Source organism: Lissotriton helveticus, chromosome 1_1 (assembly GCF_964261635.1).
Source record: "Lissotriton helveticus chromosome 1_1, aLisHel1.1, whole genome shotgun sequence".
NCBI lineage: Eukaryota > Metazoa > Chordata > Amphibia > Caudata > Salamandridae > Lissotriton > Lissotriton helveticus.
In genome coordinates this window covers 22054934-22071548 of record NC_136057.1, presented here as the reverse complement: position 1 = coordinate 22071548, position 16615 = coordinate 22054934, and positions in this window count along the sequence as shown.

The following is a 16615-nucleotide window of genomic DNA, read 5'->3' as shown; positions in this document are numbered from 1 at the left end:
ACCTACTGCACAGAGACAGTACCCAATTAAGCAAGAAGCTAAAAAACAGGTAAAAGAAATCATAGATCAATTAGAATACCAGGGGGTGATTGAAACTTGCACCTCACAAATGAACAACCCTTTGTTTCCGGTCTCCAAACCAGACAATTCATATCGTCTAGTTTTGGATTACTGACACCTTAACTCATGTTGCAAAACTTTTGCAGTGCAAAACTCGCATAGTGCTGCACTAATGAATAACATAGTGCGCAAAAAATACAAAACAACATTAGACATCTCTAATGGATTCTTTTGTCAAAACATAGCACCAGAGAGCAGATATTTGTCTGCGTTCTCAATAAATGGCACTCAAAAACAATTGCCCAGGGGTACAAGAATAGCCCAGGGGTATTCTCAGCGAGAGTAACAGAATTACTACAAACATATGATGACGAAGCATTATCGTATGTCGACGACATATACTTAACAGATGATGACTTGGATACTCACTTGAAGAGAGTGAACACCATAATACTTGGATTCGCAGCAGAGGGTTACAAATTCAACTTTAAAAAATCCAGAATTGCCCATCTAACAGTCCTGTTCTTAGGATATGAATTATCAAGTGAAGGCAAAAGCCTGGCTGACAATTTCCTAGAGAAATGTGCCGTACTCCAAGCACCTAGAACACTAAAAAACCTACAGTCAATTCTAGGCTTCCTAAATTTCGTAAGAACATACATTGCAAATTACGCAGAAAGGGTCAAACCCCTTTATGATCTAATAAAAACAGATTTTAAAAGAACCAATTGGACTCAAAAACACACAGAAATTCTGAGATCCTTACAAACAGACATGTTAATTAAAACAAAATTAGAAACACGTGATAACACACGCAATCTTGTGATTCGAGTCATCCCAGGAAGATGCGGATTCACATACCTGACCTCTAATGAGGGAGAAAAGGTACCAATTGCATTCAAATCACACTTGTACACAGAAGCTGAAAAGAAATTCAGCATTAAAGAAAACATTGTTGATGCTGTTCAAACCGCAATAGCTAGAGAAAAAGATCAAGCGGACGGTAGACACATCACAGTCAGAACAGCAGAATCAGCCTTTGAGGCATTAACAACACCGTGTAATTTACCAACAACAACATTGAATCCGGAATGGATACAATGGGTGAATTCAATTACAACGGACAAAGTATACTACTACTTTGATCCAGAACTAAAGGAATTGAAAAATCTAGAATATGAAAGAACATTCCCTCTGCCAATCGACATTCTGCCCTTACGACAATACGCTTGTGTAATCTATACAGACGGACATGCTCAACCCTCCGTTTGGGGAGAACAAGCATACAACCCCACATGTGAGATTACAAAAGAAGTGTGGCGCGGAGGTAATCTAAGACCTCTATTAACAAAAACACACTCAGTAGAAACTAATTCAGAACAACAGACTGAAATAATAGCATTGAAAATGGCGCTAGATAATGCGGATCGCGAATTCCCAACACTTATAGTGTCCGATTCATATTACTGCGTCAAATCATATAACAACGATTTGCAGACATGGATTCAAAACGGTTACAAAGATGACACAGGTGCAACAATAAAGCAAAAACTGCTTTGGGAACAAATAGTTCTGTTACAAAAAGAACTACCAAAGACTCACGTGATACATACACTGAGTCATCAGCGTGATGGCGTTCACGTTGCAGGGAATTCATTGGCTGAGACAGCCACAGCGGTAGCAACTAAATCGGCTTCCGTAGCTAGAAAAAAGCGTACAGTGAAGTATATTGACGGTGAAACAGTGCTGGCGGTGAAAACGTCATCAAAAGGCGACTGCTCAGCGCTACCGATCAACTATCCACTCAATTATACATACATAATCGATGCAAACTCCGTCCCTTTCGCTCGAATCCCTGGAGTGGGGGATAGAGTGATTCCAAACATGGACAGGAGAACCTTGTTAATAGCAGACGCACATATGGGCGAGGGTCTCAGACACCTCAAACTAAAAGATTCTCTGGAAGAATTACAATCAAGGTACTGGTGGCCAGGCATGAGCCTGCATCATACCATGTTTGTAAAGAACTGCCCAAACTGTAACAGAAATCGCAGTGGTGAGAGAAACGGTGTAATACCGTGTCGTTTCACTCCAGAAAAGATCAACAGTAAAAAGCAAAGCGTCCGATTAACATATACAGGCTAGTTTCCACTTATAATGTAGATCACCAGCACTCGGCTGACGTCTGGACTGTTATACAAAGATTTGCGAGTCTAAATGGCATATACGCTAAGAGCATGCTACGTTTGACCATTGTTTTCACTCTAGCCCTCCAGCCTGAGGGGAAACATGGCCAAATGAGCATAGCACAGCGGGACTCTTCTCACTTCCTTCCTGAGGGATACGTGATGGTGTAAAGAAAAAACCAAGGCATAAAGCTATCTATAACAGAAAGGATATTAGGTTCGGGAGCTGGGTGGGTCAAACATCTAATAAGTGTCCAACGTAGTCTAAATAACCTGCCAAGAAATTCTCTGAAGGGATTCAGTCCGTACGAATTATTGTTTGGAACTAGGATGTTAGTCTTAGACCTCGACAGTCAGACTTCAGTGGTGAAGGAAAAAAGCTTTGATATCAAAGATCGTTTGGCTATTTTGCAGGACTTAAACGAAACAAGAAAAGACCTGAGCAACATAAAGTTGAAACAGCAGCCAACAACCACTGAAGAACCACCACCTGTCCCAGCAAGACCTGTCTGGATTCCAAAAGTCGGGGATCTAGTCAGAGAAAAGATTGCGGTAAAGAAGGAATTTGGGCCTTCTTACAGAAAAGCAGTTCCTGTCTTGTCTATCAACGGGACAAGATCAGTTGTACTACCGCCGCTTGCTGGTAAAAAGGAGAACCGAGTTGTATCCATCGACCTGGTAAAACCACAATCATGTGGCCGATAACAAATAGTAGGCCAAGTGGACTCCCGATAAGTAGTAGAACACCAAGATTTGCTACAAACACAGAGGTTCAATCTAAGAGGCTAATCACATTCGAAACGCCTACAGAGCTACAACAAGGACTATGCAACAATGCAATGGAACTTAGACCTCTGAAAACCCAAATAAAAACATTTAGCAGAGACACACCAATCTATAATGAAGTAACAAACGACTATGCAAGAAACAGTAATCCTGAAGCAATTGGAACAATTGACAGAACTGCATCCGGCTACTTCATAAACTTCGATGATTCCTCTGAAGGCTTCACTGAATCAAAAACACAGCCATCAACAAAAACCTTTAAAGATAAAGTTAAAGTACTTTTGAAACAACTGAAAGAAACATATCTGATTTCTCCATGGATTGAATTTTGGGTGGGTTTTGGGTCATTTATCCTCATACTTTGGCTCATCATGGTACTAACTTTGGGACGCTTCATTGAGGGAAAATATGCTAAGATGGACACAGCATGTCAGAAAATCAACTTGATCCTCAAACCACACACATCTTCACACGTCGAGAAAGGAGAACTTTCTTCAGTCAACTTCACAGCCAATCCTATACCGGGTGGTGTAGCATGGGACAACACTGACTACGAAATTTATGGTCCGGTCGAAATCCTGAAATATCCACACCAAATCAAGATCTCATTGAGTGACTTTGTAAAACCAAGCTCATTTGCTGATGATTGGGACTTTGAAAGTATAAATAATATGATGTCTGACCTAGTGATGTCTGCTAAATTTACCAAACATGATTATTTGCAGGGTTCGACTAATTATGATAGTATGTACTGTTATAACCACTATGGTAACCATTTTCTACATAGATCTGCACAACCTAGAAATGTTTTAAATTATAATCAATGGGAACATTGTGCAACCCCTCCAAAAGAAAGCTCAAGAACCTTTTATGACAAATATTCATACTTTTCAGGTTTTAACACAAGTAATGCTGAAACATTTTATTTCAAATTGTCAAATAAGACAGGGACAAAGACCATGATAACAAACACGAAATTGATATATTCAGACTCATTCTTTGAACAAATGAATACTTTTGGTTTTGATTATTGGGACAAAAATGTTGAAGTAAAAAGTGTTTGGGGGACGAAAGAATGGCAAGTACAAGGTATAGAATCTTTGTTTAGAGCCTGCATGATCCCAGAACAAATTATATTTTTAAATGACACTGTTCAACAAACTACCTGTCTTGGCCTAGCCAAAATCAAAGACTTAAATAAACCGTCTATTCCAAAACCAACAATGAACAGCAATAGCTCTACAGATGAAGAGATAGACGTAAATTATGTATTAAACCAAAACAGAACACATCCTGATTGGAAAAAGTGGTTGATCTGGCCCACAGATACTAATAACTGTCAAGACAGATTCCTGAACAAAACACAGGGGTTCAAAATGACCAGGCCAGACCCTAGATATTCCCAAAGACAACACCCAGGGATAATAACCACCTACAGTGTGGGCAAATTATGCCTTCAGTGGCTACAAACTTCCACACTGGCAGAAATTAAGCAACACCTAACTTTACTTACTGATGGTGCTGACTTGCGTGATTTCATTATGGGACCTCGCAAACAGCGTCAGAAACGTTTCATAGCAGCCTCTGTATATGCAGCATACAACGAGGCCTGGAAGGTGACTCAAATTGAGACAGCAGAAAGTATACGGGAAATTGACCGTATTAATTTGGAAAAATCACTTTCTGTAGTGGACAATGGGTTAATGACTCTGTCCTCCAGAATTTTTTCTCTGGACAGCATTGTGTCTTCAGCAATCGACATAATATCGCAAGACTTACTGTTGTTACAACACGGTCAGTCCCAATTGCGTTCTATTGTACAGCTTGGCTGGACGTTACAAAATCTGCGTTCAGGCTATGTGCCTTGGCGTTTAATCAACACAACGTCACTATTCAATATCTTTAACCTCACTGATAAACAAATCAGTATGGCACAAAAGGGTGCTGATTATACAATCCTGAGCATTGAGAAACTCGAGAGATTACCAGTGACAATGTCAGAACGACCTGTCAGTGAATGGATAATACATGGGATAATTAATATTCCAATATCAACCTTCAGGTTTCAATACTGCCAAAAATATATACAGGCTGGCATGTACGAAAAATTGGGAAAAGGGTACATTAAAACAACATGGAACTTGCCCTATTCACATGCATGTGTCAGTAATAAAGGACAGAAAGTGTTTCTTAGTGGCAATAATTGTGCGATGTCACTGAGCGGTACACTTCTGTGTAATGGAATTAGTTTGCATGGAGCCTGTGAAGGGAACTCAAATAACCTTTCATGTCACCAGCTAGGCGCACCTGCAACAGAGATAGAACCATTCTTTCAAAGACTCTATAATGGGAGTTACGTTCTAATTGTGGACCGCAGATGTTGTAGTCTTATGCCCGGGACTCCTTATCTCGTAACTACGACTGCGAAGGTCAAGTGCTGTGGACGCTTATTGTTCCCCAGCTCCCTTCCAGACAGGGAGGCAAGGGCATGGCCGAACTTGAAAATTACTTCTATTCGAATAGATACTTTAAGCAGAATGAAAACAGTGCTTCTTCAGACGCCGACAAGGCTCACGTCATCAAAAGAAACGTATGATCTCCTAGTCGCAAGGACGACTGCAGAGATTCACTCCTTATTATCAACTAATTCCCCCATACATTTAGCAGAAATCCTGAATGAAATCTTAAATATTTCTGATACCAGTGGAGTCTCAAAAGTATTTAAGACAGTATTTTCGATGGCATTAACACCATTCAAAGCCATACTGGGTATTTTTCCAGATTTCGTCCATTTGATTTTTGGCGGACTCCCCCTCATTTTAGGACTAATTGCAGGAATCCTATTCTTAGTCCTTATATTTCGTTATGGCAAACCATGTCACAGACAAAACACCTGCGACAAGGGAAGAAACAATCCTAGCCATTGGATACCGGGACCGGATATCAAAAATCCTGGGACTATCCCGGCTTAGAGACCTGAACATGACTTGGTTTCTTTCATTTCGACCAATGTGGCAACGATGTGTTTTACCTGTATTAAGGTGCTTGCTATGCTGAGAAGAATGCGTGTTAGACACCTGTCTGACGCTACAATCAGATGTGCCAATGGATGCAGAAACATTGTTGAGTCCAATAAAGGCTCATGCTTTGTGCTGCCCTCAACGGCTACCAATCCTGATGACGGCATTCGTGGAAGCTTCACCACTACGATTAAGGGGTAGTGAAGTTCAAGATGAAAGCAGCATTGATCAGGTACGACCTTCTGTCAGCAATACTAATCAAAATGTCAATGGAGACAATCATGCGCACGAATGCATGGTTACACCTTTTTCCGAGTTAGTGGAACTCTCCCAGGAAGCTGTTGACAGCTTTTTCGACAGTCTAAATGATATGATGTTCTCACCAGAGCAGAAATAGAGACTTTTGAGCAAGCTCGCACACGGCGTTCCCTGAATTTGGCCTTCAACTAGAAAAGCAAAATACCATGAACAATTTTCCCTCCAGTTCACGGACAGCAATTTTTTCAGCAGCCCCAAAATATTTTTCTAATTTTTCGGGACACTTATCTTCTGCTTAAAGTAAGAACTATTCTTAGAGAACTAAAATTTCTAATTTTAGATAGTTTATAGACATTAGCTGCCCGCTGGTATGTTCATAATTATTTTATTCTGTGATGGAATGGTCTCGAACCTTTTTTCTGTATTAAGAGCCATTTCATGTGTAAATTCTCATATACAAATTAGTGATAATGTATAGATATGCGTGATTACTTTAGCATTATTCTACAGCTTGAGTGCATATATTACATGTGACTGTTTTTTCCGTATATTTGATAATTTCAAAATGCATTTATGTATTTTGGGGTGGTAAGGTATACACGATACTCTACAGTATGTTTTACTATGCATAGATTCGTAAATATATCCATAGTTAGCGTGGAGTGGGTGTGATGTATTCCTATAGGTTCTGTATCGATCCCCCTATTCCTGACCCTATTCTGGTTAACAAGTTAACTAGCAGCCATCCCATGAGGCAGAAAACCCCCATGATGCAGGAACCGTTATCTGATTAAGCCACACTACGGCACAGGAACGTGTTATCTGATTAGGTCATAACGCTTGCCATCTAATTAGACAAGCGATATTCCTCCAGCCCCTGATAAGGCATACGGAGTTCTCAAAACAAATCAAACCTATGACAACCTGGGAAAAACCCTGCGGCCATTGTTTTGATTTCACCGAGAACTTCAGCAAAAGAATGTGCTAACGACCAGGTCGTATGACATCCTTATTGACGTATCTATGTCCATCCTTACGTCAATATCGGCACCTTAAAGGTATAAATATTACCGATATTGCCCTATGCAAACACATGCGGTGGTGACGAGATCGGAGCAGCCAGACTTGCCGAAGCCCAGAGCAGAGCAGACCCCGCTGGCGCAGCCCCGCCTTCCTGACGCGCTGAAAACGAGACGCTGCCTTTCTCCTGCCGAGAAATCCAGCTCCGGCGCTTCCGGGTAGCCCTCGCAGGCAGCCTGGAATATCGAGACCAGAGACGAGAGATACCATCCCTCATTCATCCTAGATTCCAGGTACAGAACTGAATAACCCCTCGCAGAGAATTCTTGAGTCAGTCACTTGGCAAAACAAACTTAACTTAAACTGCTACTTTCTATTCCCGCCCACGTATTAGGCTTAGGTCAGGTACATTTAGGGTAGGCGTAGTTAGAAACACCAGTTGAGTACGATTAGTCAAATGTAAATGTGTATGTATCTATTTTATCCATTTTAAACCATCATATGGCTTAGAAACCATATCAATGTTTTTACAGTATTATTTTATACTTCTGCTTTTAATGTATGCACTTTACTTAACCATAAGTATTGCGATAATATCGATCCATTTCTCTTGTATGAGAAAAGAGACTGATCAATAAATAACATGTTTTATTGAACACGCCCGTCTCTTCCTTTTCTCTACAATCTGGTGAGACTAAGAATGCACGTACTGACTGAGTAAAATAAGTCGTCTTTTGTTTTCACACGACTCTAGAGATACACTCTTGATTAGGGGAGAGCAAAGTTGTCATGTTCTATGGTTGTCAGAAACTAAATCCCTTCTTGTCTATCCAGGGAGGTTCAACTCCTCCTTGCCTATTCGAGAAAGTTTCTAGTGAACTCTGAGCTAGCTGGCAAACCCAAAACTTTAAGTCTAATATCGACAGTAGTAGACCTAGTTAACGTCTGGTCTAGGCCTATACTATTGAAGGTATTATTCCAATGCGCAGAGCCTATTGGGATAATAGGAACTACACTACAAGGGCAGTGGACAAGAGGGCAGGTTGTGGAAGGTACCAGGGGCACAGAGGGCAGTGGATGAGAGGGCAGGTTGTGGAAGGGACATGGGGCACAGAGGGCAGTGGACGAGAGGGCAGGTTGTAGAAGGGACCAGTGGCACAGAGGGCAGGGGGCGAGAGAGCAGGTTGTGGAAGGGACCAGGGCACAGAAGGCAGTGGACGAGAGGGCAGGTTGTGGAAGGGACCAGTGGCACAGAGGGCAGGGGGCGAGAGAGCAGGTTGTGGAAGGGACCAGGGCACAGAGGGCAGTGGACGAGAGGGCAGGTTGTGGAAGGGACCAGTGGCACAGAGGGCAGGGGACGAGATGGCGGGTTGTGGAAGCGACCAGGGCACGGAGGGCAGTGGATGAGAGGGCAGGTTTTGGAAGGGACCGGGGGCACGGAGGAAGTGGTCAAAGTGGGGGGGATCGTCAGGGTACGGCGTGCCCCTACTTCTTTATTTAAGTAGATTCCGTTCCTCTAGTTTGTTGATTTTAAACATTCATCCCAGTACGGCAGAAACAGCCAAGGCCTGCAAAAAGGGCTCGGTGCGTTCGAGTCCGTTCGGGGACGGAGCTTGGTGGGCAGAGGAGGAAAAGGCCTCTTTTCCTTCTTGCCCAAATTATGCTGCAGTGTTGACTAAATTATACAGTAAAAAAAGGCTGCAGTGTAATGCACTATAGTTTCTAATACTTTATTATTTTGACAATATATGCAAACTTGACTCTGCAGACACCCCGAAACTAAAATATGCAAAAGTGACTCTACAGACACCCCTGAAACTAATAAATACAGAAGTGACACTACAGACACCTCATAAACTAATAGATACAGAAGTGACACTACAGAAACTTTACTATCCCTCTCTCCTCTTCCCTCTTACTTCACTATCCTTTCCGCCTTTCATCTTCTTCTAAGTTCCAACCACACTGTAACAAGAAAAGATTATGATTGTATACAATTTATAAAATCCTAAGTAAGTAAAATTTATTGTTTTTGATTATTAAAACCATTACAAAATACATTCAGATAAAACTTTTGATAAAAAGGCTTTTCAATCAATGCTCTGTTAAAAAGGTTTTTAGGTATCAGTGCACACGTGCGTAAGTAAAAAGTGCAGAATGTTCAGAGTCTTTTTGCTGGAGGCCTGTGAAGAATTATACTCTAGTTGTAGTAACAAACATCTTTTGCTTGGATGCTACTTGAACTAAAAACTTGACAAGCTTCCAATTCAGTTGTGGATCCAGTGGATTGAAGCATGCAAGTACTGCTTGTCTCCGTGTGCGTATGCCTCGTTCGTTAAAGTTAGTTTTTAGCAGGACAACCCATTCCCGTAGTTTTTTCTTAGCCATGGTGGAAGACTTCCTTGAATACCCTAATAAAAGTATGCCTGTGATCCAAATGATTTATAATTGGATAAAGTCATCCATGCGTGGCTCCTGAGTGCAAATGCTGCTTTGTCTTCTATAAGGAGAGTTTCTTAACAACCTTATTAGTGATGCGTTTAAAGTGCAAATGCGTTGTTGGGATTTCCCATAGGTTGGCCAATCCTGTAATGACGAGCGATTCCTCCAAGTAAGCTTCGGCCAGTGAGGTAGGTGTGCTGCACAGTTCCTGCCAGAGCTGGTGATTCAATGTGTTTGCGGCGGAGTTCTTAATTTTGTGCCAGCACTTGATGTATGAGCCTCGCCTTGTGAGGAGTTGCTCGTAAGACCAAGCTCGAGCCGAATCTGTGCTGGCGACACAGAAGGCGGTAAATTTAACATTACTCTATATGCTTTTGTCAAAATGGTGTCCAGTAATCGAGCATCCCTGCCTCTCAAAACCTCACTGCCATATGTAATTGATGATGGAATTTTTGCTTCCGAAACGCGGAGAAGTGGAGTAAATGTTGGACCAGTAAGTTTTGTTTTGAGTTGTCTTAGCGTGATCGCAACCGCCATTCCCTTCCTTTTAAGTGCTTTTGAGCTGATTCGTGAAGTGACCCCCCCCTTGTCGATCATAAATCCTAGGTATTTATACACCTCACCTAGGGCCCGAAGTAGGTCACGAAATACCGGTCGGTAACGGCCGAATTCGGCCGTTACCGACCGGTATTTGGTGATTGAGATGTAGAGGCCATTATTTTACAGAATCGGTAAATTTACCGATTCTGTAAAATACCGAATCGGTAATTTTACCGATTCGGTAAATCCCAGATGTAGGTAGCACTGTTTACAGTGCTACAGGCCTTCAGAATTCAGTATTTTATCACCCAATATAATTGGGTGGTAAAATACCAAATTCAGGTGTACATGCACATCTGTGCATGTACACCTGTGCCATGTGACACACAGACATGCCCTTAGGGCATGTATGTGTGCCACATGACACACAAGCCTGGAATTGGGGTGCTACAGGGTGTCTAAGTGACACCCCGTTCACCCTTGCAGGATTCGGTATTTACCGAATCGGTAAATACCAATTCGGTATTTCCCATTGATTCCTATAAGCTTCAAAGCCCATAGGAATCAATGGGAAATACCGAATCGTACAGAATCGGTAATTTATTACCTACATCTGCCTGCTTCCGATTTACCGACTCTTAAATACCGAATCGGTATGATTCGGTATTTAAGAGTCGGTAAACCGAAATTACCTACATCGGGCCCCTAGTGACCAAGAATGGGACCATTTCCCATTTATTGTCAGAGTCTTGGTTTTTTCGATATTGACTTCCAGATATTTTTCGTCTGCATATCTATGAAGTATGTTGAGTAGCCGTTGTAGACCAACTTGAGTATGACTGGTTAGAACGACATCGTACGCATAAGACATACTGGAAGTGGTTTTTCCTCCTATTCGGGGAGCATGCGCATTGCAAGCAGTAAGCGCTGTTGTCAGATCCTCAGTGTAAAGGTTGAAGAGAAAGGGTGCGAGAACGCACCCCTGTTTAAGGCCTTTGGTTGTTTGAATGCGCCTCGACAGATGAGAACTGTTGCCGAACTTGACCTGTATCCACGTATTGAAATATAATTCTATTAGAGGGTTCAAGAGGGACGAAGGAATCCCCCAGTGGGATAACTTCATCTAAGGGTTAGCTCGGTTAACGTTGTTGAAGTCCACAAAGCAGAAGTGAAGAGTACGTTTGCTGAAAATCACTTTATCGATGTGTAGTGACATAGCTAAGAGGTTTGTAGTTGTTCCAGTGTCTCTACAGAACCCTATTTGGCTGGGGGGATAATATTTTGCTCTGTTGCCCATTCCTGTAATTCGATTAGTAAGTTTCCCGCATAATACTTTGCTTCTACATCCAGTAGTGCAATTAGGTGGTAGTTTTTTGGTAGTGATTTGTCCCCCGCCTTATAGATTGGTGATATAATGGAGCCCTTCCATGATGCGGGCATACACCCCGTTTGCCTGACTGCGCAGAAGATGGAAACTAGGGATTCTGACCAATATTCTGGGTCTTGCTTGAAAAGAGCTGTTGGGATCCCGTTCGGCCCAGGTGCACCGTCTTTCCTCCCTTTACGTATTTGCTCTCTGATCTGGTCAGCATCGATCACAAAAGATTTTGCCTTGCCTGTCGTCGTGGTATGAGATTGAAATACGGGTTGTTTGTCCATGCTAGTGTTTGATCCAAGAAGCTGTTGACTAAAGTGGTGTTCTAAGAAGGATGTCCAGTTGTTTTCTGTTATGTGTGATGTTAGACCACCATGTGCCGGTTGTAAAATTTTGTTTGTTGTTGCCCAGAATTGTCCATCGTTATTCCCTTTGGAATCATGATGGAGTTTAGCCTAAAGTTCGTTTTCTTGTGATTTTCTTATATCCCATTGCAGTTTCTTGAGCTTGGCCTTTTTCTTGCGGAGCTGTTGGTGTGGAGCCGTGTCCCCCGGTCGTTCCCTCAGTGACCTTAGGGCTAGATGTAGGTAATTCTATTTTACCACTTCTTAAATACCGAATTTTACCGATTCGGTATTTAAGAAGTGGTAAAATAGAGGGGGGGTATGTAGGTGTTTGAGAATCGGTAAATACCGAATCGTTAAGATTCGGTATTTACCGATTCTGTAAATACCGATTCGGCAATGCTCATTGATTCCTATGGGCCTTGAAGCCCATAGGAATCAATGGGCAATACCGAATCGGTATTTACCGATTCGGTAAATACCGATTTCAGCAAGGGTTTAGGGGGTGTCACTTTAACACACTCTAGCACCCCAAAGACAGGCATGTGTGCCATGTGGCACACAGACATGCCCTAAGGGCATGTCTGTCTGTCACATGGCTAGGTGTGCATGCACACATGTGCATGCACACCTGGATTCGGTATTTTACCACCCAATTGGATTGGGTGGTAAAATACCGAATCTGTAAGGCTGTAGGGACTCTGAAGAGTCCCACCTGCATCGGCCGTTGCCGAATCGGTAAAAATACCGATTCGGTATTTTACAGAATCAGTAAATTTACCGATTCGGTAAATTTACCGAATCTGTAAAATAAATGCCCCTACATGCCGTTACCAACCGGTATTTAGGCTCCTACATCTGGCCCTTAGTGTTTTATTTATAGCTTTTTTAATGCTTTTCAGGGTTGCCCTTTGCGCACTTGAGGCCATCCCTGCTAAGGTTTGATCGTTAGGCACAGTGTGCCGGACTACAGGTGAGTAGGAATTCGAAAATGTGGCCGTAAAAGTTTCCCAGATATGAATGTAATTTTCCGTAGTTTGATTAAGCTCATTTAATTGTTGTTTTGCTTCCATGAGTACTTCCCTGGAATTTGCAATTGACGACTTAATTCTTTTAAGATTTATTGAGTAGCATGCATGCATTCCAGCTGGGTTTGGAATCGATTTGTCCGGTGTGGCAGAAAGTGAGATTTCCTGCGGTCGGTGGTCACTGTCTCCTTTTTCTCCTAGACGGTAGGTTTATATATATAAAAAAAATGAGAGAGTCACTAGGGTGTAGTCAATTGTGGAGGTAGTATGACCAGAAAGGAAAGAGGCGGATGCGGAGGAGAATCATCCACAAATCTTCCGTTTAGCACTCTTCGACCAATGTTCTCTAGATCATTTAACAACTCCAGCACACCCTTTGTTTTTCTCCCATGAGGGCTGAACTGTTGAGTTGGAATATTCCAAAAGAAGGATTGTCCTTGGGTGCCTTCATTTGGGGGGATACCTAATGGATGTTGGTTAAAATCGCCTGACAGACTAAGGTTTGGAGTATTGTGTATACTCATCAATTTGTAAAGGTGCTCGATCAGTGTGTTTGAGTCCTGTTTTTTCCTTTTCGGATTGATGTATGTATTGATCAGCAGAACCTCCTTCTTTTTCCCACAGAGGTCTACTTGAATCCTTGTGGTATTTACAGATGGGAATAAAGAAGGTAATTCCTTCGCACTGTGAATTTTTGATATTTTGATGTAAGTGGCCAGGCCGCCTGATAGACGGCCGTAGCTGCTTTTCCTTAAGGCAGGAGTATGGAAACAGGTGTATCCCTCTATTTGCAGAGGCTCCTCTTGCCATGTTTCCTGCAATAGAATAATGTTGAATGTTTTTTATGTAACCAAAGAATTCACTGTCAGCCGCCTTGTTATTTTTCCCGTTTATGTTCCATGAACATATCCTCATAAGCGATATACCTGAGTTTCCACCATGCCTCGTTAATTTTCTATGCCAGTGTAAGTGACCGAATGTGTTAATAGTTCTGGTATACGCAGATGTGACTCTACAGACACCCCTGAAACTAAAATACGCAAACGTGACTCTACAGACAACCCTAAAACTGAATATACGCAAAAGTGACTCTACAGACACCCCTGAAACTAATAAATACAGAAGTGACACTACAGACACTTTACTATCCCTCTCTTCTCTTCCCTCTTACTTCAGTATCCTTTCTGCCTTTCATCTTCTTCTAAGTTCCAACCACACTATAACAAGAAAAGATTACGATTGTATACAATTTATAAAATCCTAATAAAAACTTTATAAAAAAAGAAAGTGACACTACAGACAACTCTGAAACTAACAAACCAAGAAGTGACTCTACAGACAACTCTGAAACTAACAAATACAGAAGTGACTCTACAGACAACTCTGAAACTAACAAATACAGTAGTGACTCTACAGACAACTCTGAAACTAACAAATACAGAAGTGACTCTACAGACAACTCTGAAACTAACAAATACAGAAGTGACTCTACAGACAACTCTGAAACTAATAAATACAGAAGTGACTCTACAGACAAATCTGAAACTAATAAATACAGGTGACTCTACAGACAACTCTGAAACTAACAAATACAGAAGTGACTCTACAGACAACTCTGAAACTAACAAATACAGAAGTGACTCTACAGATAACTCTGAAACTAATAAATACAGAAGTGACTCTACAGACAACTCTGAAACTAACAAATACAGAAGTGACTCTACAGATAACTCTGAAACTAATAAATACAGAAATGACACTACAGACACCCCTGAAACTAATAAATACAGAAATGACACTACAGACACCCCTGAAACTAATAAATACAGGTGACTCTACAGACAACTCTGAAACTAACAAATACAGAAGTGACTCTACAGACAACTCTGACACTAATAAATACAGAAGTGACACTACAGACAACCCCTGAAACTAAATATACGCAAAAGTGACACTACAGACAACTCTGAAACTAACAAATACAAAAGTGACTCCACAGACAACTCTGAAAACTCTGCAGCTGAATAAATCCAAAAGTGAGAGTTAAGTAGGCCACGAGCCGGTACTTGGGATGGGGCTCTGACTGACATATACGGAAGGAGCTGAATTATTATATCACAGGAACAAAAGAAGATGTAGGGTGTGGTTGCACTCATAAAACAAGGACGCTGGAGAAAGGAGACACATTGTACAGGGCAGGTGGAGCGTGCTGGAAACAAGGGTTATGATGCAAAACCTCTTCCTGTAAGTAGGAAGCAAGACTTGCATCATTTCTCGAATTTGATCCAGGATGCCCCGGCCAGTGATGATTACTGATTATTGTGATGAATAGTTACGAAGAGAGCGTCTGACTGGAGGCAACAGATTCCCACGAGACTTGAGGAGTGCGTCAGACCTCAGTGGCGCACGCCTTTTAGATTAGACTTGAGGAGTATGTCAGACCTCAGTGGCGCGTCCCTTTTAGATTAGACTTGAGGAGTGTGTCAGACCTCAGTGGCGCGTTCCTTTTAGATTAGACTTGAGTGTGTCGGACCTCAGTGGCGCGTCCCTTATAGATTAGACTTGAGGAGTGTGTCAGACCTCAGTGGCGCTTCCCTTTTAGATTAGACTTGAGGAGTATGTCAGACCTCAGTGGCGCGTCCCTGTTAGATTAGACTTGAGGAGTGTGTCAGACCTCAGTGGATTGCGCCTTTTAGAGTAGAATTGAGGAGTGTGTCAGACCTCAGTGGCGCGTCCCTTTTAGATTAGACTTGAGGCGTGTGTCAGACCTCAGTGGCGCGTCCCTTTTAGATTAGACTTGAGTGTGTCAGACCTCAGTGGCACATGCCTTTTAGATTAGCCTTGAGTGTGTCAGACCTCAGTGGCGCGTCCCTTTTAGATTAGACTTGAGTGTGTCAGACCTCAGTGGCGTGCACCTTTTAGATTAGACTTGAGTGTGTCAGACCTCAGTGGCATGCGCCTTTTAGATTAGACTTCCGGAGTGTGTCAAACCTCAGTGGCGCGTCCCTTTTAGATTAGACTTGAGGCGTGTGTCAGACGTCAGTGGCACGTGCCTTTTAGATTAGACTTGAGTGTGTCAGACCTCAGTGGCGTACGCCTTTTAGATTAGACTTAAGTATGTCAGACCTCAGTGGCACGTCCCTTTTAGATTAGACTTGAGGAGTGTGTCAGACCTCAGTGGCGCGTCCCTTTTAGATTAGACTTGAGGAGTGTGTCAGACCTCAGTGGCGTACGCCTTTTAGATTAGACTTGAGTGTGTCAGACCTCAGTGGCGCGTCCCTTTTAGATTAGATTTGAGTGTGTCAGACCTCAGTGGCGCGTCCCTTTTAGATTAGACTTGAGGAGTGTGTCAGACCTCAGTGGCGCGTGCCTTTTAGATTAGACTTGAGTGTGTCAGACCTCAGTGGCGTACGCCTTTTAGATTAGACTTGAGTGTGTCAGACCTCAGTGGCGCGTGCCTTTTAGATTAGACTTGAGTGTGTCAGACCTCAGTGGCGCGTCCCTTTTAGATTAGACTTGAGTGTGTCAGACCTCAGTGATGCATGCCTTTTAGATT